The sequence below is a fragment of the Triturus cristatus genome, chromosome 1_1, assembly GCF_964204655.1.
Source record: "Triturus cristatus chromosome 1_1, aTriCri1.1, whole genome shotgun sequence".
NCBI lineage: Eukaryota > Metazoa > Chordata > Amphibia > Caudata > Salamandridae > Triturus > Triturus cristatus.
This window is the reverse complement of record NC_140579.1, coordinates 730,303,626-730,325,951: the sequence shown is the minus strand read 5'-3', so window position 1 is coordinate 730,325,951 and position 22,326 is coordinate 730,303,626. Positions and strand designations below refer to the sequence as shown.

Below are 22,326 nucleotides of genomic sequence, written 5' to 3'. Positions count from 1 at the left end.
ACAGTACTCAGAAAATGAGGCTGCTTCAGGATAAACAGTTGGATGGAGGAATGGGTTGGTTTCCAATAAAAAGGAGGGAGCAGTTAAATAGCGGAGGATGGGGTAAGATAGCTGTTCGGTGTCTAGTTTCCTTAAATATCTGTTTTTTAGGTTTCATAAGGCGGCAGCCAAACCTGGGCTAAAATACGGTCACCATCGCAAAAATTTGTCCGTTTTCATGGCAAAAAATTGAGGATTCATGTTTTGAGGCCTATTGAGTCACAGCGATAGGCCCAGCACGACAAGGAGTGTATCCCTTCTATGAGGAGAAGCATGGTAACTAACACAGGACAGTGTAACACTTGTTAATGTCAACTGAATCAGTCTCCTCCGTTGTTGGCTTCTAAATGCAAGCCACTGTGCAAGAAGATTCATTTTGAAAAAAAGCCCTCTGAATCACACGATAGTAAGGGTAATAATATGGGTAATACAAAATTCAGAGATGTCCAAATACGTTTTATTTCTAAACTCAGCATCTATGGTACAATTTAAAAACTCATAGGTTTCCTTCATTAGATTTCATCATGCTAATTGAAGTGCTGCATATCCTGGACTATGGCCCAAGTCTACAAGGACTGGCTTCCCTACCCACGGGTGCCTGGACTGAATTCAGACATCAGGATGCGGTGAAAATATCTGCTCCATACCATTCTATACCATGAATAGCAAAATCAATGGTGTGTATAGTACAAAATAACTGTTGAAGCAGGAGTACTTGTTTGTACAATAAGTTACAATTTGATACACACAATGCATTAAAATCATCATGAAACAAGGGTCAAGCAAAACAAACTATCCTGTTGCCAGGTAAGGATCACCAGAATATTGTTGTGCCCTCAATAGTGATCAGAGATAGACAGGAGACGCTTTGAATACAAATTCAATGTTAAATGTATGACCATAGTCCAGACAGAATTTAGGAACAAAAAAAGTGTATTTGATCAAGAGCCTTAATTATGTGCCTATTTTTTCCACTTATCCCCATATACACAATACACGTGGGGATCTGAGCACAGTCTGCCAAGTGAATACAGCTCAATTTTCGTTAAGCAATGTATATAACAGTATTACAAAAGCCAGAGAGTAAATCAAGGTATGAAGAAAATTTCGAAATGATCAGTCAATAAATATATACTTTGGACTGAGGTCCGAGACGCTAATCCATTCCCTACGGGAACAGACACATGGAGGATTTTGTACTAATTAACTACATTTGACAGTATATTTCGATACTTTCTACATACCCTGATTTACTTTAGTTTTCCGACTACACTGATACTCATTGCTTGACTTTTAACAAGGTTCTATACACCTGTAAAAAACTCACTCTGTCCAGAGGATGGTCTCATGTACTTGTTAGTTAACCGGAGACAAAAACATCAACGTATTGACCACAGCTATCAAACTTGAAGGACTCAAGCCTTTCCTGATGGAAATGTAAAAAAAAAAAAAAAAAAAAAAAAAAAAAAAGAAGGGTATTGCGGGGGTACTATATGGTCGGGTGGTCTCCAGTCAGTCTTGGATCACTATTGGTACTCAAAATACAGTACTATGGTGATCTTTGCTTGACAGTGGGAGAGTGAGATTTGTTTTTGACCCTTATTTTATTTGCTTAGTGTGACTAATAAGTTCCAATTTGTGTTGCCCTATAAAGAAGTATGCCTTGTTTAACTAGTGCTGCATTCTGTACAATACACTGTTGATTTGCTACTTATTGCACATTGTGTAAAGGGGATCAGATATACTTTTACAGTGTCCCTTAAATAAGAAAGTGAGCAAAAATGTTCTCCTTAAGAAGATTCTTTGTTGGACATGTTCATACACAGTCTCCAGGGGATTTATTGGGTTGCCCTACTGTGCTGTGACATCAAAGTTCGGAATAAAATATACCATAGTTTACATAACAAACACAAGGAGAGTAACGGAGTGCTGAAACCTTTCGAACCCTCACCCCAGTCACAGATCTGGGTTGAATCAATCATTCTTTAGCACACTTCGCCACCCCAGTTCAGACCCAGCCATATACAAATCAGTCTTGACCCGATTCCTCATGGGAATAGTCCAGCACAAACTGCCAAGCCAGGTCTTTCCTGGACAAGAAACAAGCTTCCTGGGACCGATATCAGGGTAACACCCCTTATCAGCTAAGCTATCTTGAATCCAGTGGCAAAGTGAGCAAGGTACCCACGTCTGGGCATACCCTGCCAACTTGGAGAAAACAAAGCAAACACAAGAAGATGGACAGAGCGCTGAAACATTTCAAACTCACCCCCCCCCCCCCCCCCCCAACCCCCAGGTCACAAATCCGGGCCGAACCAATCATCGTTCTTTAGCTCACTTCGCCACCCCAGTTCAGACCCAGCCATATGCAAATCAGTGGTGACCCTATTCCTCATGGGAATAGTCTAGCCCAAACTGTCAAGGCAGGTCTTCACCTGGATCGAAAATAAGCATCCTGGGACCAGTTTTGCATATGGCTGGGTCTAAACTGGAAGGGGATGCGGAGCAAAAAAAATTGATTTAGGCCCAGCTCTCCATACTGGGGGAATGTATGACATTGTTCAGCATTCTGTCAATCAAATGTTTTTGCATTTGTCACCCCGAGTGGGACGGGTATGCCCAATTGTGGGTCCCGTGCTCTCCATGCTACTGGAGTCAAGCTAGCCTGGCTGATATGGGGTGAAACACCAAAACCAGTCCTAGGATGCTTGTTTCCAGTCCAGGGAGGACCTGGCTTGGCACTTGGACTGTTCCCATTGGGAAAAGGGTCAAGACTGATATGCATATGGCTGGGTCTGAACTGGAATGGCATGGCATGGCGAGCAAAAAAAAATAGAGTTGGGCCCAGATCTCAGTACTGGAATGAATGTATGAATGTTCAGCATTCTGTCCATCAATTGTTCTTTTTGCACTAGTTTACAGAACAGCTGGTTAGGGGAAAAGGTGCATAGTGGATGAACACAGAGCCTGCAACCCATTCACACGTCTTGCTGAGTTAACGGCAATTAGGAGCACTGTTTTCAGGGTGCAAGTTACAACTGTGCATCGGCTCGAATGGTGCACATATTAAGTAGGCAAGGACAAAATCGAGGTCCCATTGGGCCATCACAAAAGGGAAAGGAGGAGACATGATGCAGCCCTTTCAAAACCGGATTACAACCGGTAATTTAAATAGGGCCGAAAGATAACCTTTAACAGTGCCCAAAGCATGGCCTTTCCGGGCGAGGGATAGAAAAAAAACAGCAAAACGACAACTGGGCTTCGAGAAGGTCAAATTGGCATGCAGAGCACCATACCACAAACTTGTTCCAATGACAGGCATATATAGTCTTTGTTGAGGGATGTCTTGCTGCCAAAAGACAATCATCTTTGGGGGAAGAGCAAAGGCATTCAGCTGGCACCGTTCAATCTCCATGCATGAAGGTGGAGATTGCGAAAGCTGGGTTGGAGAACATGGCGCCTCTGATGCAACAGCAGATCCACCTGAAGGAGCAGCCTGATCAGAGAGCAAATGCTCAAGCCCAGGAGTTCTTGATACCATACTCTCCGTGCCTACTCCATACCTACTAAGATGACTTGGGCCTGGTCTGTCCTGATCTTAAGAACTAAGAACAGGAGTGACTCAAGGGGCACTGGTGAGACCAAAAGAGCACAGCAAAATGAAAATGCTCCGCTCCCACCACGAACCATAGGTAGAAGCAATGGGCCGACAGTACGTGAATATGTAAAAGAGGTGTCCTACATGTCCAATGCCACCATCCAGTGTGGAGGGCAGACTATCTTTGGCCATGGTGAGTATTGTGAATTTCTCCTTCTAGAGGAAGGAGTTGGGAGGGCACATATCTAGAATGGACCTTAGACCTTCTTGAGCACCAGAATGTAGGGGGAACAACCACCACGTCCTACTTCTGACACTGGAACCCTCTCGACAACCCTTTGGGCCAAAGGGCTTTTACTTTCTGCTGCAAAATGAAAAGTTGGTAGACAGTCGCTGGGTGGACGGTTCAACAGGAACAAGATGAAGGGTAAAGCATAACCTATGCTGACGATCTCTAGGACCCACGTGTCTCAAAGTGATAGCTTGCAAGCCCAGACAGAATCTGTGGATTCTGCCTCCCACCGGATGGCTGTGACCCTGAAAGGGTACACTAAATAGGTTTGGCTGGTGGGCGGTAGACTGAGTGGCATGCTGACCTTGGCCACAGGAGCAGTGGGAACCTCGGCCTCTCCTGTGAAACTGCTGGGGTCCCTGTACAGGCACGTCATGTCGGCTGGCAGTGCAGTTGGCGAGGCTGCGCAGAGTGACCTAGATTGTGAACGGTAGCCCTACTCTCCTTGAAGTATTCAAGGGCAGAGTAGCTTTGACCCCGAACAGGCGAGACACATCGAAAGCATGTCCGTCAGAGAGGAGTGGATGTTGCCAGAGAACCCAGTCAATCATAGCCACGCATGGCGATGAATGGCAACGCTGGTGCCTACAGTTCACCAAACTGAGTCTGTGGTGTCCAACCTACAGCACATTGTGAACTTGGCCACATCACAGCCATCTTGAATTGCCTGCAAAAAGACATGGCGATTGTCTTCCAGCGCATCAGGGAGGACTTATGCCATTAAGTCATAGGACAGTAGTGTAACAGCCCAACAAACAGAAGGCGTTGATTGAATGCAGGCTCAATCTGGTGGAGAAGAGGCTCGTGTCAAATGTGTTCGATTCCCTGTCCGGGTCAGTGTAGTAAATTGGTCAGGGTTCGTTCAGCTGGAGGAGACCTGTACAAGAAGGCTCTCCAGCGAAGGATACTGTGAGAAAAAGGCAAGGTTGCCTAGAGCAGGGCAATGGCACCTGGCAATTAGTTAACTGGAAAGCCAGTGGAAGGTTTGGCCCAAACCCCTAGGAAGTTATCTGTCAGGGGCTGACTGAAAGGGAAGAGGGGCTCAGAAGCAGTATGACCCGGTTGGATGCCCTCAGTCAATACATTTGTTTTGACCTCCATGGTGGAAAGCAGAAAGTCAAGGATTTCAGACGCCCTGCCCATATCCATAGCATAGAAGGCAGATTCTTCAGTAGCTGAGCCGGGTGGGGAGAAGAGGGCTGACTCTGGTTTGGTATCGAGTACAATAGCCTCCTGAAAGTCCTAATACCAATTTAATTTGGCATAGGGTTGAGCGAACTCCTCACCATGGCCATAGTTGTTGTCGGAGACAGTCCCAACAAGCATTGGCATAGCCAATAGGTCTCGCTTTTGGGACCTTATAACTATTTAGTTATGCAGCACAATATCCTTGGTGCAGGGGGGGGGGGGTCAGTATCTCAGAAAGGCTGTGGCAGTAGACCGACAACACACAGCACGCCTTCAGTCAACATTGTCAAAGTCTTCTTTTTCAGCAATACTAAAAACTGACCCAGGAACCCCACAGAGCTTGGTCATTTCATGAAAGATAGCAGTGAATCTGGAGATCCTTAAGATGGTAGCCAGTGTTTTGAGTACCTTTTATCGCTCAAGTTTTCATTTTTCTTCTCTTTAGCTAGGGTATCCTAGTTCTGCACTCCTAGACAATCCGTGAGTGGGTTCTTCCGGATATATTTAGGGTCATACTGCGCATCTGCATAGTTTCCTCAACCCCCCCTTTTCAAGTCTCGTTGAGAAGGCAATTAGGAATGTAACTGTGATAAATTATGGGTGTGGCTTACAGGCACATTTGAAGGGTCTCAAACATCACAAAAGCCTGACCCACTGGTACACTGCCTCCGATGAGGTGTCTGTCTGTGCAAAGCTTCTAAGAAAATAAGTGTGTGCTACAGAGCATCTACAAGGAGATAAAGGTAGAGTCATCTCTCAGGCTGTCACAACTACCGTATTCTAACAAAATAGCTCTACTATTGGAGCAGTACTTTGTAGTGATACTTTTCCCTTGTACGCATCTTCCTAAGACTCTTGTGAGGTCACTCGGGAGAGGCATCCATAAAAGTCTTGAGCACTCCTTGAGAGCAGAAATTCCTTCCTTCAGTTGCAGAAGGGCGGAAATGGTAACAAACATGCGGTATGGAAGCGCTAATGCTTCTCGGGATGTGCCACCTCTGCAGTACACAAGTGGCATCTGGTGAGAGGGGTAATCTGGCATCTCCCAATGCAAGATTTGCAATAACACCCTCAGCGAAAATCTCTGGAAGTTTCTGGACCTGCAGCCACTGATGCTGGTTATTGTCACCCAGACACTGGTGTGAGAAAGAGACACACTAAGTGACAATAAGGCACTCAATATCAAAAACATCTTTGCTATTGAGGCCATCTTGATTGTCAAACAAGAGTATCCCGAAACCCTCAACTTCAAGACATGGGACTAGTCCTATAATGTACTTTATGTCAACTGCAAGCGTCAGTGACCGTGAAATTTGCCCGTCTTCTTCAGAGTTGGGTGAGATGAGGAGGAAACGGGCTCTCATTTCCGTGCAGTAGGAGAGACCAGTCTGTACATGCCAATTTACCTGGTTTTGACTTTGAATTGGATCACCTCTCCATGACTCAATTTTCTTGAAGTCATATTTTTTAACAAACTGCATCTATTTGAATACGAGCCTTACGCGGCGCCGTGTTTACCAGGATGCCGCTTGCAGAGACATAACAAGTCGTTCACAGATGAAGATCGGTAAGCCGTCTGAATGCACACACGAGGCGTTGAACTTCCCAGTAAGACCAGATATAACCAATATTTTTGTCCTCACAGAAGTAAAATCTCCATCGCTCAACGGCACCCGACGAAGGGAAAACAAGATAATCATTAGGTAAACATAACTACGGGTCACTCCATCTTTACCACGTGTACCGCTAAACAGCGATAGAAGTACTTACCCTAACCGCCTACTTTCTTAATGATATTTACATCGTGCAAATAACCGCATATGTTGTCTCACTGACTCACTCCATTTGAGTAGTATACAGAGCGCATTTATAACTCTAACGCTCCCCACCTAACTTTACACAATTTTGATAGACTGAACAACATGTGTCTATACCTTTTATTTCCTCATAATGGCTCTACCATTTGCCCTGCCACACTCGTACTAACCAAGCTCGCTAAAAAAAAATATTTTCTCAATAGGATTCACAATATGAATCTCCTACCTAATACATTCAAGCCCAATGAAGGCCTTTGAAAAAGTAACTGTAACAGCGTTTATTCTGAACGCAATAGGACAGATTAGTTTTAACAACATAGGGAAGACTGTAAAAAAATTACCATTAGAGAATTTCTTCCTCTTTTAGTTACAGATACTGAAGATCTGACAACGAACATCAAAAGTGGCCAACTAATCACTTTATTTAGGAGCCGCAATGAGCCCCTAAGAACGCTCAGTCCTGACAAAAGCCTTGAGACTACACAATAAAAGGCAGAAACATGTTGACTTACTAGTGCGTTGGACTAGTAACTGGGTCTACAGACGCACCAAATAACTTAATTTCTCATACTGCCATTTTTTCAAATTAAAATTTCTCCTCTTTTTGGTGATGTAGAGAATTTTAACCTTCACTACACCCGAGCACCTATACGCCCTCTTAATTTCTGGACACTACTGGCAAATCAGTTAGTACATGCTGTCCTCCACCTGGAGGTAGACCATCAAAAAAACCCTATGAAGACGCTGTAACAGTACACCAAGGCGGAGAACCAAGATATACCGCCAGTTGCCTGTGTACATATTTGAGGGTTTTTTATATGGTCCCAACACGACTTAGACCCTGATTTCACAGGACAAGTGATCCATTCTCCCCCTCCCTTATACTAACCATTGGAAGCCGAATGGATCACAGCTTCTCATTCCCTCCACTGTGATTGTTTTGTATTTTGGCATAGGCCACCTTCTTAACAGTGTGACAGTCAAAAAGACAAACCTCACACAAGTCATGGCTGTCCTTCAGCAACTATATCAAGACACAAGAGAACCGCCTGCTGAAAAGAACACAGTGACAGAAGAAATGGAAAAATCCCAAAAACTGTATAAAACACTTACCTGAAGAAAAAGGATGAAAACCTTACGTCAACTAACGCCTTGCGAGCAGTTTGGGAGCCTTGGTCAGTGAGAGTCAAAAAGTGTCTATAAATACACCATTTTCTGCCTGATTTGTAATAGCATAACTTAGGGCTACAGACGTGATTTTAGTAAACTATTCTAATTTGTCGTCTACTTTGGGTGATCAGATTAGGTTTTTAAAATGACAAACTGTATAAGTAAGCTTTCCATTCAAATCTGCTTGCAATTTAAAATCGGTGCATTTTGGGACCCTGCATATAAACCGAGATATTCTTGCTTTTGTGAATATTAGAAAGTATAACTGAGTGACTCTCCGTGCTGTCTTTCATGGTTTACAGGCCAACAGCTGAGCCGACAGATTATCAGAGTTACAAACAAAAACAAGATGAAATTTCCTGAAATAAAAGCATGTCAACATACGTTTCTAGCATAATGCTAGTATTTAGCTATGAATGTATTATGTTATATTTGACTACTTAATTTGTTAACTCGACAGGAATCAATTTGGAGTGCACGTTTATCAGTTAAATAAATGTGTAACTGTACAACTTAATTTATTCACAAAATGCATACCAATAAGAATGCCAAAAAAGTAAACATGACTAAATGGAGACGGAAGTGAAAAAAGATCCCAAAAATTAGGAGCTCTAATAGAACACACCACAACGGAGGTGAAGACAGCAGATACCATTCGGCACTTTAAAAATAACACTGTTCCTATTTTTAGATTCTTTCAACTCAAAATGCAACCCAGTTGAAAACACACAGAAGGCTACTATGGGCTACTACACTACCCACCCCTACCTCGTTTCCCATAAATGTAACAGGCTGGACCATGGATACTCCATATTCTTAAAACAATGTGTCTGCAAACTGGCGCGAAGGTTTCTTGAAGCACTACTTAATGTTGCAAAGGAATTTCGGGAACATTACATTTGCAAACAGCGATAAGACACGACGGACAGGTATGTGTAATCACGTGAGAATAACGAAAGTTTGGGCAAGGGCAGATTGAGGGACATTTTAAACAAAGTGAGATGTGAGTTGTAACCACAGTTCATCTTGAAAAACCAGCTAAGCCTATAAAGTTTCAAGGCTCAATACGGTTTGTCTGGCTTAATCACAGGAGGGGGAAATACAAGCTGCTGCAAAAATGCTTTAGAGATACTCGCTACTTTATTTCACAGGTTTCACGCACATTATTTGTTCATGCTCCCGTTTCTGGGACAGCAGAGAGGGGATCCGGTGAGGCTGCTGCTGGAACAGCATCTGCGGCTTAGCTCCCAGAATGCCTTGCTTTGGCATTGGCCACGCGGCTGTGAAAGTGATGCTGCCGCGCAAGTGAAACTGATGAAAGTGGCATGGGGAGTCAGTTCACAAAGGAATTAAAATAAACTAGAGAACGGCGATTTTTAAGATAAGAATTGGCTGCTACGCACAGATTAAAGAGGTATCCATGAAGGCCAAATTAAAGTAAAGACGGGGCTCACCCTGACCATATCACAACTATGGCAGCATACAAGGACGCAAGTGGTGCGCGGGCGCGCGATGGGAAAAGTGAAAGCAGGCTGGCGAGTGATGTGTGCGCACCATGACAAAAGAGGAAAGCCATATGGCGCCTCTGCTCGTCACTGTGCGCGTAACTGCACGCTCGAGGCAAGCCAGCTTTTGGTAGGACTTTTAAAAGCCCGTTTACTAAATGTCTCGTAGAGCAGCGCATGCGCTAGCTAGGGCGAGACCTAAAAAGGGAACATAAAGAAATCTGCCGGAGTTGAGGTGATGAGGGTGCAGAAATAGGAGCCTTTTATGGATCCAGGTATGACGTCAGTTGAAGTCTGACCAGCATCAGGGAGGACAGTCGGCATCACTTCATCAGGTGACGAGGTAGATGTACCTTCAAACATGCAGGCTCAGCATTTTCTCTTTACAAAAAAACCCAATCTCTTGTTTGATTAAACAGACTAAACATTTGCTTCATGTATAATAAGAATCTAGCCCACATATAGGGTAAACCTCATTCCAGACTTTTCCTCATAGTTCACTAACAGCATTGCCATTAGGGCAGGATTAGAAGTGTTTCTCAGTTCGTTTAAAATCTAACTTTTGATAAATATGAGGCCATATGCCAAGAATACAGGAATTGAGAATCTTTACGAATTGCAATTAGGAAATCGCAAGCCCTACAAATAGCGATTCCTAAGGGGGTCGCAACATACCTACCTCATGAATATTAATGAGGTAGGTCACAGTTTGTGACCCATTAGGAATAGCAGTCATCAGAGGGGTGGTGAAATACACAAAAGGGACCATCCTGCCCTACTATTGTACTTTCAACATCAGGCTTAGTATCGTGGGGTGGGGGGGGGGGGGGGGGGGGGGGAGCAAAACAATAGTTTGAAAAGAGGTCCTACTTTCCTGCTCGTCACACTGGCACAATCACACCGTGAACAGGTCCAGATGATTTATTTCATACAACTGTTTTCTTGCATCTTTTATACTAAACATATTTCATACTTTTTTCATCATTTGTATTCGAACATGATTTTTCTTCCATTACAGTATACAAAATAAACAATTTATTTAAAAAACGACCAAATCACTCCAAAATGCTACATATTCCCATGAGCTGCTACATCAGCCGTGTTTGGTTTCTCTTCTCCTTTCGGTGTATAGGCCCAGACTGGACACATCAAAAGATGCAAGAAAACAGAAGTATGAAATATATTGTCAAAATTCATCTATCTGTTCATGGTGTGATTTTTCCAGTGTCACAAGTTAAGCAGGGTAGTAGGACCGCATTTCAAACTATCGCAACGATAGTGGCCAGCAGACCACCATGTCGGATTGCTTTTTTAAAAAGCAATCTTTTTTTTTTTTTTTATAAATGCAGCCGTTTCTTAAAGATAAACTGTGTTTAAAAAGAAAATCTTTTTTTTGTTGTTAAATAGTTGAGTGATCTGCGGGACCACAGCCTGTTCTTAAAAAATATCTGTATTAAGATTCACAAATAGGAACGGATCCCATTGGTGCCCCTTCCCATTTGCGAATGGTTACCACCACCCTTGAGGTGTTAGTAAAAAAATTGAATCGTTTGAGGCTGTAATGTGGTCGCAAAAAATTCATACATACCAATCCAAATCGGTATTTAGGAAGAAACTCCCTAAACACCATTTCCAAATACCAATTAGCAAACCCAAATTGCGATTCAATAACAGGTTACCAAATCCCAATTTGGCTTTTGTACATTTTAAAAACCTTTTGTGCACTCACAAACGCATACAACCCAGTTCTGCAGATTGGGCCGTTTGGGGCCTCAAAAAAGGTTTTGTACATATGACCCTATAGTACCAAAGCATGATGTGGCAGCACACTGTCATTTACAGACTGTACATTTCCCATTGAAATGGCCAAAAACCTTCCAATTAACATGCAGTTTTACTGATAAAACTAACAGTCTGTGTAAACTGGGTTTCAGCATTTATATTTATCATTTGCACATCACCAAGTAAAGTGTTCCGAATTGTTTGTCCTCTTAAAATATTTTTTCGTCACACAGAACAAAAAATGGGTTTTCAGAACTACGAATATATATTTTGGAATGTTTGTACAGTTCACTTATTAGCTATCTAAATGTGTGCTAGAAAAAAACGGACATTCTAAAGCCTTTCGTTTCACAATCTTTGTACAACACGCCAGACAGTTGACATTACAAAATAATGAAACTCTGCAGGCAGAGAAAGATAAGTAATCTGCCTTCTGACCTGTGTCTCTGAACACAGAACAAATGTAACAAGATAAAAATAAGATTTAAAGGCATCTTTATTGCTCTTTCACTTTGAGTTAACAGAATACCTGTTCGTTACGAGATCGCCAGAACAGGCAAGTAGGCCCTAAATATAGTTCACCCTGATAAAATCGGACCGCAACAGCGAGTGGGTGATTATATAACTCAAGACCCGATAATTCACATTTCAATTTCTCTCAGACAAAAGCAGACGGCTAAAACTTGATATGGGCTTCCCAGCAGACTTTTTTTTAAATAATTATCATCAGGATAGGAGTGAAGCAAGAGGCTACTGTTGCACATTAGAAGGGACAGCAGTGATTCCATGGGTAAATTAGGGAGAAAGATAATAGCATGATGGAGCCTTCAATTTGCTCAACTCTGTCCCAGAAAAGTCTGGAACCATTTGAAAGCCTGTGGTGTGATGACCGCTTTTAAACCAGTAAAGAAGTGTAGGGTGGCCTACCATCTCAAATAAGGGCTTGTGTGGTATAGCGACTATGGTCCACAATGAGCATCACTGATGTTTTAATAATGTGTGGTGTAAAACAAACTGCAATGAAAGGTGGAATAGTGAACGCGTCAATATAATATAGCAGCTGGTTGACCAGCACACACCCAATGCCCGGAGACAAGAATCACAAGTTGGTTAAAAGACTAACAAACTGGCATATATGTGTTTTCTCCACCAAGATAGGTCTAAGCTTCTACAGAGTAATTACATTTTATTGGTATCTGCCAGGTTAAAAATGAAGAGACTATGGTGGTTACGGAAAGAAAACACCTTGCAGAGGTCATCACTACACCCTTCCAAAGGAGAGTCCTAACATTTTTAAACTTGACTTCAGAAATGTACTTTATAGAATTTTAAAAAGGACTTTTAGGGTCTTCAAACCCTGGTTTCTGACAGACAGATCACAGAAGTTTTTGTGTGCTCACTTAATTTCCTGTCACTCACTTCCTTGCCGACTCCCGCCCCGGTCCGCCGCGTCCATTTCTGGGCGTTTGTTTGCGGAGGGTGAGGAGGAGCCAGCACTTCCGGGCTCGGGCAGCCAGGTCAGCGTTCTAGTTGCGCTGTAGGCGATGTGTATTTAATCTGCAGCCTCACGCAGTCGCGCTGTGGAGAAGAGTCTTGCCGGTGGCAGTGGCAGGCTCTATCCGCTCGTGCTGTGTTTATTTCATGTGTCACACTGTTAGCGCTGATCCATAGCGTGGTATTTTAATTTTAGCGAGTAAGGCTAAATTTTAAAAGGGTGGGTGAGGAGGAGCCAGCACTTCCGGGCTCGGGCGGCCAGGTCCGCGTTCTAGTTGCCCCTACTGCCTATAAATGTGTGTTGGCCAGCGACCACGCAGCGGACGCGTGCAGCGGGCGCGCCGGAAGCGCGCCGAAGTCGAGCCAAAGTCGAGCCCGTCTGCGCCCGTCCGCGGCCGGACGGGGCGCGGGGCCATACACCCTGGCCTACCAAATCCCCTCCACATACGGTATGATAAACAAACCTTGTTGAATCTCCGTCCTGCTATAACACTACCATGTCTACACTCTATGAAGGTTCTATCATTACACAACTGTTATGTGCCCTTTTACTCCTGAAACTGGCTCCATAATAGACCCCCCTAAAAAACTGATAAAAGCCGCACTGCTTAACTGTAGATCTCTCAGTAAACACTGCATCCAAGTTTATAATCTACTCGAGGATGAAGCACTTGATATTTTGCTGTTAACTGAAACCTGGCTTGGCGAACACTCTGACCCAGACATCATAGAGGCGTTGCCTCCTGGATATTCTCTCGCTAGGCTTGACAGGCAAGACGGTAGGGGTGGAGGAATAGCTATCGCTGTTAGAGCCCCACTGGATTGCTCCCTATCGCCCCTGACAATTGACCACTGCGAAGCTGCTTCATTCACTATCACACTGGGGCCCCAACACTCCCTATCAGGTATTCTTATATACAGACCCCCAGGCAGACTGTTTGATTTTACAGCTAGCCTAGTAGAGGCGACAGCACATCTCGCCTTGAGGAAACCCAGACTCCTGGTGCTTGGCGACATGAACATTCATTTTGATGATGTCCAAGACAAGGATGCCTCCTGTATAAAAGATGAATTACTTTCCCTGCAGCTAGCTCTTAAAAACCAGGACCCTACTCACAGACAAGGTCACCTGCTCGACCCCATATTTGGCAACTGGAATGGAGTAGAAGCGCTTCCTCCAATACCCGTTCCCTGGTCTGACCACTTTGTCATTCCCTTACAAATATGGGTGTCCGAGTCTGAAACAAGGAGCGATAGCACGCAGATTTACCAATGTCGAAAGTGGAAAAACTTTAACTTAGACACTTTTATCGACAATCTTGAAGCGGCAGGACCTCCTGGAGGGTCCGACTGTGAGACCGCCTATACATGCCTTAAGAACTGTGTCCTAACTTCCCTAGACAATACCGCTCCCATCCGTAGGTCAGTAATTAACAAGAAGATGAGGAAACCCTCCCCGTGGTTTACTTCAGAACTTCAGGTTGCAAAATCTGCATGCAAAAAACTGGAACGTGAATGGCGCATTAAATTTTGCCCCACAGCCAAAAACCAATATAAAAAAGCGCAAGCGAGTTACTATAAACTTATCCGTTCCGCTAAAGCACTTCATTATAAGATCCGCATTGGAGAGGCTGAGAACTCCTCAAAGGAGCTTTTCAAAATTTTCAAAGAAATTTCGGTGGTAACTAATGAGAGCAATGCCCAGAATGACTGTTGAAACGTGCAATAATATTGCTAAATACTTTGCCAGTAAAATCACCAACATCTACGCAAACTTCTCTAAGGATTTGCCCTTGGGCTCTGGCTTTACTGAGAATTTGGAGATCACTCATGCTAAGACATGCCTAAACTGCTTCTCTGTCCCTCCTACCACAACCTTAAATAGTATCTGTAAAAGCATCAAATCAGGCTCCCCTCGGGATCCTGCCCCTCCCAAGATACTAGCAGCTAGCCTTAAAGTCTTAGAACAACACTTTAGATACATTCTCCAACTCTCCTTTTCTACGGCTACCCTCCCTGCGGAGTGGAAGAAAGCCATTGTACTTCCGATAAAGAAAAAACCGAACATAACTCAGGATATCCTAGAAAACCTGCGGCCCATCTCGTTGCTACCTTATCTGGCGAAGGTGGCCGAAAAAATAGCTAACAGCCAACTCATGGCCCATCTAGAGTCTGATAATGCCTTCCACAGTTCTCAATCAGGGTTTAGGGCAGGATACTCCACTGAAACCGCCCTTCTGAGAGCGACCGAAACCTTACGGGCAGGCGCTGATGAGGGCCAGACTATGGCACTGATTATGCTTGACCTTAGTGCCGCGTTCGACACTGTGGCACATTCCATCTTGCTGCAGTGTCTGAACAAAGCCGGGGTCACCCAGGAAGCACTGGGCTGGCTAAAAGCCTTTCTCACCAACCGCTGCTTCCAGGTTCAGAGAGGCATGTACCTCTCTGATAGCATAGCTTTAGAACAGGGGGTACCTCAGGGCTCTGCCCTGAGCCCCACCCTGTTCAATCTTTACATGGCCCCCTTGGCTGAAGTGGTTTAATCGTTCGGCATTGAATTAGTCTCATATGCCGACGATACCCAACTCCTCATCTCCCTGTCCCAAGCACCCTCCATTGATGCCGACAACTTTAAAACCTGCATGCAGGCTCTGGCAGGCTGGATGACCCAGCACTGCCTGAAGCTAAATGGTTCAAAAACGGAGGTTCTGGTAATTGGAGGCAGGGATACGAGCTGGACCAAGGAGTGGTGGCCATCATGTCTGGGGCCGTTACCCACTCCCTGCAAAGCAGCTAAGAACCTGGGGATCTGGGTTGATCCCAGACTCTCCTATGACAACCATGTGCACAAAGTGGTAGGGAAATGCTTCGGGGTGATGAAGACCTTGAACCGTACCCTAGACCTCCTCCCTCTTGAAGCCAGGCGCACTATGACCCAAGCTCTAGTGACCTCGAGGATAGACTATGGAAATGTGCTTCTGCTCGGAACAACACAAAAAAACATCAGGAGACTTCAAGTACTCCAAAACACGGCAGCACGCCTAGTCCTTAGACTCCCAAAAAGATCAGCCTCTAAACCAGCCCTAGCCACTCTGCACTGGCTCCCCATAAAAAAGAGAGTCCTATTTAAAGCACTTCTAATGTGCTACAGGATCATCTCACACAAAGCTCCCCCCTACATGACTGATCTGGCTATCCCCTACGAGCCTAACAGAACTCTCCGCTCTGGGGGAACTGGATTGCTTAAAATTCCCCGCGTCAAGAAAGCCAGAATGGGTGGTTGTTCTTTTCGTGTAATGGCTGCCAAAGAATGGAACTCTCTCCCCATGAGTATCAGACTAGCGGATTCAGAGACCTTGTTCAGAAAACTTCTGAAAACCCATCTGTTTTCCCTTTAATTTCCCTCTCCTGGCCCTGACTTTTCTCCACAGCGCGGGGACACGCCGGGATGGCGTCACCATGCGCTTTACAAGCCCCTTTATTATTAGTAGGGAATCTTAAATAGGTCTTTTCAAATTTCTAAAAGTAAAATCTCTCCACTGAAAAAAGCTAATTATGGTCGTAAAAAAATGCTAGCTTTCAATTGTAACAAATCTGCCAAGCCTGGGCTGTCTTAGAAACCAGTAATAATAACATTGTAAAGTATAACCTTGGGGGCATGGCTTAGCCGGCTGCTAGATGCCCGCACCCAGAGTGGGCTCTGCGGGCCAAGCCAATAATCCGTCATCATCCTGTGGACTGGGGGCTCTTTTGGACCCTCAACCCCCGGAATAGCGCGAAGCCGGCGCCCTTGGGATCAAGGAGATTGCAGCATTTACCGAGAAGCTACTCCGTAGAGGAGTGAACCATCCCCGCGTGGTGCGGTGGCATATGCGCAACATAACAGACCCTGTGAGCTATGGAGGAAAAGTGTAGCGTGCCGGCCTAATGGAAGAAGCATTAAAAATTTAATAGGTCTCGCCTTTAAGTTAAAGCAATTTGCTTTGCTATACAATACCATTAGCAAAGCAAATGGCTTTAACTTAATCAAAGGTGAGACATTGCATTTTCAATGCTTGTTTTGGGCAACTGATGTAGCTCAACTTAGTTCCCCGAGTGTTGACCGAGAACATTTTATTACAGCTGGAGCATCTGTATGGAAGCAGAGTATCGTAACGAGGAGCGGAGAGGATGTATATTTAGAAAACGGAGCGGGGCAGGAGCGGCAGATTGCTGGGGCGTTTAAACTATCGATCTGCCACAATCTGGCCCTGAGTAGTGCAGGACTCTCCCTCTCTTTGAATACGCCTGCACGTCCTGCTCTTCGTGCCTTCTGCCTGCCGTGCACATAGTCTTTGAACACTGGGCTGTGCTCGGCTGAGGCAGCGAGTGGGAGGATGGGTGCAGCATTTGGAAATGCTGCACCTAAGGGTATGTGTACAGCGCACACATGCTTAAAACTATTCTAGGCGCTAGTCTTGAAATACGCCCTACGAGTGAGAACCTAGAAAGAAACTTCTTACACGTGATCTTAAATGCACTGAAGTCCCCTCCCCACCTAGTGAGGCGTAATGAAGGGGGCTGCACAGCTCGAACCCCTCCCACTCACCCCCCCACATGCCGGAAGTGTCACAGGGGTTAATGAGGGGGCTGCACAGACAGTCTCCCCACGAGTCAGAATTGAGACCCCAGAATAAGGTTAAAGTAGAGTGACGCGCGCAGGCAGCGCCCGGGCAAAGCCCGGGCCAAGGGCGGGCCTGTCCTAGGCCGTCAGAGGCTGTGCTGGGCCACCTCTTTGAGATCTTCGACGGTAAGGTGTGGTGGCTGCGGGGTCGAAAATGGATGATGGGTAAAAAGAGGGTCACTCGAGCTAAGCTAAATGGGGCGGCAGGGACCACCCTGGACTCATATCTAGTTAGAGCTGCAACCGTGTTGACTGCTGAGATAGAGAGAACAGAAAGGCGTCTGTCTATGGAGGTAATGAATGTAACATCCGCTCTAATCCACATTTCTGATGAGCCTTCTGATGCTCAACTGTTATTATCCTCTCCATCGCCAACGCTGGGGATACCTAGAGACCTGGCAGACCTGCCTGCGCCAACCGCATCTCCTTCCATCGCTTCCGTTGGGAAGGAAGTGTCTAGAACTGGGTCAGTACTCATTGATGATTCGCCGATTGTCCCCTCCTCCCTCGCCCCTATTCAAGTTAGGCGTACAAGGGCGGCGGGACTGGTACCAGGTACGAAAGTTAAGAAGCAACAATTGGGAAAGGCTTCTAAAGCTGGGTCGGCCCCCCAGCCAAGTCCTGAGTCCCTCTCCAAAAAACTATGGGATAACATCAAGGAGAAGATTGATACCACCCTGGCCCCCCCTAATTTGTAGATTGGACTCTATTGAGGAGATGGTTACTTCTCTAGAACAAAAACTTAGATTTATTCCCTTAAGTGTACATCCGCCCCCTGCTTAACATGGCACCCCCTTGTGCTACTGAACAGCCTGAACCTCCTGAGACTAGAATGCCAATTGATTTTTCCTCAAATGTTGACGCTCCCTCTATATCATCTGGAGCAGGTTGCCCCAACAACGCCCTAAAACCTAATTGTCCTTCATGGGTTCATAACCCCTTAAATCCACCTGCCCGCAAACTAGGGCAGCCTTCCAGCGCTTCAAATCCAACTTCTAGGAGTTTTTGTGAAACTGGTTCCGGCAAGGGGTTTACGTTAGTCAGGGAAGCTTTTCCACTGGTCCTTGTTCTCGCCAACGTGCCACCTTTGAGACCCGACCAAGTGGAATCATCTACCACCCTGATGGACAAAGCATTATTCTGGTTAACTAACAACATGGACATTAACGACAGGGGTGGCTATCAACTGGCTAAGGAGATTATTATGGCTAGACGAGTACCATGGGTGGGCACAAATACGAAAAAGTATGGGGGGGATTGTATTGTCATTAATTTTTCCAGGAAGGATGTATTACCTAACGTACTTGCTAACCTGCTCCCACCCCAGAAAAGGGTCCCTGGTATAATTCCTTTAACAATGGATTTTTTCCAACCGAGTGTTATTCGGAAAAATATGACTTCTAATATATCTAGGGTCCGGAATGGCTTGTTGTTTAGGAGGGTACTTCCAAGTTATCCAAGTGATCTTAGACTAGACAATAGATATTCTGCTTTGACAGACTTGGAGGAGTGTGATTGACTCTGGGTGGAAGCCATAAGTTCAGTGCCAGCTCCCTCTGTAGGTATTCTACAGCCCTTTGTTCGGGCAATAAATGATGGTAGCAGTGGAGCTCTATGTACTCTACAATCTGATGCCAGGAATTCCCTTCGGATAGCATCCTCAGGAAGTAACCCAGTGTGTGATCCCATAAGTCCTACCTTGTATGGAATCCAAAATGCCCCTCCATCAAATCCTAGAAGAGGAAGTAATATGTCTATATTATCATGGAATATCGCAGGTATCGGCCAAAAACTTAGAGGATTGGGGTAATTTTATTGACAAACATGATATTTGTCTAATACAAGAAACATGGGCCGTTGAACCAGTATTCCGGATGGGATATCTTAATTTCTATATCCCTGCTTCAAAAAAACTTCAAGGGCGCCGTGCTGGTGGTCTGGTGATATGGGTTCGCCAGAGTTTGTGCTGTAGAGTTCTCCCTATACATTCTACCGGAAGTGACATCCTAGCACTTAAACTCATTTTGCCTCATGGGTGTACCCTAGCCTTATTTAATGTTTATGCTAGGGGTTGCAGGGGTGGGCTAAGGTCTGAGGTAATAACCGCTTTGGATCTGCAGTTGGACACCCTTCCTGGTTGCACAGCACCTATTGTGGGAGGAGATTTTAATACCACCTTTGAACCCCTGGGAATTGAGGAGCAGGATATTACCTCAGCCCAGGATATCAAATGGGGTATCCAAGCACTAGAGCTTCCACTCGTCAAATGATGGACTGATGCTGCTATTCAACTTAAAGCACTATGCCTCGAAAGAGAGCTTGGAGCAGCAAATGGCCGTACTAGATCGGACCCCCTTGGGGCTAACGCCTTTCATAATGGACGCCATAGAAGCCGGATCGACTATTGGTAGACGTAAGGCTCTGGTGGCGCCTAGAGGATATGAAGGTAGTGTGGCGTCTGGAAAGCGATCATAACACCCTCTGTTCAGATTTGACAATAAATGAAGAGAGGGCTGTGAATCCAACAGAGGCCCTAACATCTCCCGATTTGGTTATCTCTAATGATAAGCACCATATAAAATGGAATAAGATAAGGGATTATCCCTTGAAGCTGGCTGCCCTTAAAGCAGAGGTCATGGAGCAAACGGCTTTTATTGAGTCTAGAGCTACTAGTGCCGAATTCCCGCAAATTATAATAGATTCCCATTTATCCCTCTTTGCCAAGCTAAAAACTTATTTTGTTCAAGCTTCCAGGAATGGTAAGCAGGCGTCAAAATTTAATAAGGCCGGATGGTTTAACGCCATATGTAGGCTGGCCCGCCAGAAATTGATTGAAGTGCTTAAATCTAAAGATCACTCTGGGGTGAGAGACGCAAGGGACAATTACAGGCGAGTGCAAAGGGTGGCAAAGAGAATGGGACTATGAAAAGTGGCAGGAACTCAGAAGTGCTTGTGTAGCCAAAGACTCTAAATTATTTTGGAATATTGTTAATTGGGATCGGGGAGGGTGTCCGGAACCACCCCAAAATAATGTAGCACAAACGTAGTGGCTTGACTTCTTTATACCCCAGTATGCTAGAGGCCCCATAGATGTTTCATTTTTGAATTCTTCTAAATTTTATCAAGGCATGGTGTTTTCCCCAAAGGACGTAGACATAGCACTTGATTGTGTGTCGGGTGGGAAGGCCCCCTGTATGGATGGTATTCCTGCTGATGTCTTTTTAAGCGATAGACCTACTTGGTGCCAGTATATAGCTTTTCTAGCTAACGCTTTGGCCAACGGGTCCCCAGTTCCACCATCTTGGAAGGGAGCCGAAATTATTCCAGTCTTTAAGAAGGGAGATAAATCTCTTCCTAGTAACTACAGGCCCATTAGTCTTATTGACTCTATACAGAAAGTAGTGGGCCGATTGGTGCTAAACAAAGTACAAGTGTGGGCTGAAGAAGCAAAAATCTTGTCTCCGCTTCAGGCCGGGTTCCGTTCCTGTACTAGCACCATTGACCAGGTTTTCCGGTTTATTACCATCTACTGGAGAACCGTGGTCTTGGGCAAGGGGTCATTATATGTCGTCTTCGTAGACCTCAAGTCGGCTCTCGACTTAATCCCCAGGGGAAAACTGTGGGGGGTGTTGGGGGAAAATGGGGATGGAGCTGGAATTGTTAACCTTACTCGTGCGCCTACATGAGGACAATTTTTTAAGGATCAGGTGGGGGTCACAGGGGGAGGTTACAGATTCCTTCCCCGTCGAGCGTGGTGTACGGCAGGGCTGTGTGCTGGCTCCCACCTTGTTTTCTTTGTACATCAACGGGGCGGTTGAATACCTCTCCCGGATACCATCGGACGCCCCCATCCTGACGGGAATTCGCGTCCCGGTCCTCATGTTCGCGGACGATACGCTGATCGTCTCCAGGACTCCGAGTGGTTTACAGAGGGCTATGAATGCTTTTAGTGACTTCTGTATAGAAAGAGGGCTCGAAATTAATGCCTCTAAAATGAAGTTCTTGTCAATCAACCAGCACAAGTCTTTCAAGGGAAGGATTTTACTTAACAATGTGCCCCTCAAGCAGGTGGTTGCTTTTACGTACTTAGGCATAACACTACAAAAGGACATGGGCTGGAAAAGTCATTTGAACCTCACAATTTTAAAATTTCACCAGCATATAGGTGCCTTGACAAAGAAGCATAAAATGTCTTACAAAACCTGTCCCCCCGGCCCTTGAAATATATAACATTAAGGCGATGAGTTCAGCTCTATATGGAGCAGAACTGTGGAGATTCAACGACTTAAGATGTATAGTCCTGGCAGAGAACAAATTCCTATGTTGCCTCACAGGGGTCCCCCAAAGTACTCCGATGGTTCCTCTCCGCCTAGATTTGGGCAGGAAAAATATAGAGGATATGGCAAAGCTACACCCGCTTTTATACTGGAGGAGCTTATGGTCTACACCGGAGCTTTCACATTTTGCCCAGGGCCTCAAAGATGTGATAGCTTTAGATCGCTTTCACAAAATAGGATGGCTCAAAGAAATTAGAACCATCCTTACCAAACTTGATTTGGTGTATCTCTGGGATAGCCCGGAGACCTCAGTTTTTCCAACTAAGATGGTTCTAAAGCAAAAATATTGGGAATTGGTTTTCTTTAACATCTTTCCAATCTATTTCTGCCACTAGTTTATCAGGCCGGTTTCTGGATTTCAAATCCTGGCCTGTGTGTGAGAAGTACTGGGATCTTATCGAGAAGCCATTTGATAGGAAACTGTTCTTCCAATTTAGG

The 22,326-nt window shown here is 45.0% G+C and overlaps 1 protein-coding gene across 8 annotated transcripts in view; it reads right to left on the bottom strand.

The window, feature by feature from the left end:
• GPATCH8 (G-patch domain containing 8) overlaps positions 1-22,326 on the bottom strand; it is an 826,162-nt gene that overhangs the window by 503,370 nt on the left and 300,466 nt on the right. The gene's annotated exons all lie outside the window — the stretch shown is intronic.